We start from the raw sequence: 1,491 nt of genomic DNA, 5'->3' as shown, positions 1-1,491 counted from the left end.
TGTTTTTAGCTTTAGCTCTTGTTTTTAGCTTTAGCTCTTGTTTTTAGCTTTAGCTCTTGTTTTTAGCTTTAGCTCTTGTTTTTAGCTTTAGCTCGTGTCTTTAGCGCTGAGTGTGTCTCCTTGTTGTCGTCTGTCTCTAAGTATTTAAAGGTTTTGGGTCCTGTATACTTCCTGGAAACATGTTTTTATCCTTCAGACCCAACATTCCTGTTTTACTCTGACAAATGTTAAAGGTGCTCCATGTGAACAGGAAGTGATGTCAGTGTGGTGTGAGTGCGACTGTGAGCGTCTGGTTTGGGACCACACACACACACACACACACACACACACACACACCCCTTCATCCCTGTCCTCCTCTTCCTCCTCTTCCTCCCTCAGCTCGACCCGCCCGCCATCCTCTCCCCTCAGCTGCTCATGGCTCTGCTCGTTTACGTCGTCATTTACAAACTCGCGCTGTGGAACATGAACACCTGAACGCCTCGCAGAACATGAACACCTGAACGCCTCGCAGAACATGAACACCTGAACGCCTCGCAGAACATGAACACCTGAACGCCTCGCAGAACATGAACACCTGAACGCCTCGCAGGGCTCAGCTCAGATTCATCCTCTCATATTATTGATCCAGATAAAAACTGTAGAAAATCAACAGATTATCAGGAAATCTGATGTTATTCTTGTCGTCTTAAATAAAATATATTAAAGGAATTTAGTTAAATTATTTACCTGATAAATCATCAATATCGATTATGATTAGAACTAAATCTAAAATATCATCAATAACCTTTGAAATGATTAGTTTGTAAAGGATTGACATTTTAGGATGATTACTTTGTTCTTTTATTTTGAAAGTTTAGCGGTTCCTGTTGATCTGCATCCTGTCTAACGCTCCTACACACATCTTCATCATCTTCATCATCCTCTCCAACGTGGAGAAAGTTTCCTCTGAGATTTTTAAACTTAAATCAAAACTTTGATCCGGTTCTGAACGGGTCCGTTTCTGGGCCTCCTTCCGATCGGATCCGTTCAGAAAACGGCTCCATACTCGCCGTTTTCCTCCTGAAACCATAAATTAAACGATTTCCTGCTGAGGGACTCTAATCATTTTGACCCGACGGAGCTAAATATGGGAACTGTCCCTTTAAGGAACAGCAGTTTGTTTACAAATCATCTGAATGACGGGTTCAGCAGAACCGGGTCGTTCAGCAGAACCGGGTCGCTCAGCAGAACCGGGTCGCTCAGCAGAACCAGGATGAAAGAAAATCTAAATTCTTCAGATTTACATGATTTATGACTAAAAAAAGAAGAAAACTTTGAAATTTTACTCATTTCTTCACGTTCGTCAATATATTGATCATTTCAAAGCATTATACAAACATTCGTCTTTCATTTCACACCCTCAGTGTCCCACTCTGTCCCTCAGTGTCCCACTCTGTCCCACTCTGTCCCTGTGTCCCACTCTGTCCCTCAGTGTCCCACTCAGTCCCACTC

This window comes from Poecilia reticulata, linkage group LG15 (assembly GCF_000633615.1).
Source record: "Poecilia reticulata strain Guanapo linkage group LG15, Guppy_female_1.0+MT, whole genome shotgun sequence".
NCBI lineage: Eukaryota > Metazoa > Chordata > Actinopteri > Cyprinodontiformes > Poeciliidae > Poecilia > Poecilia reticulata.
The sequence above is the reverse complement of the archived record's forward strand: the minus strand, read 5'-3'. Positions refer to the sequence as shown.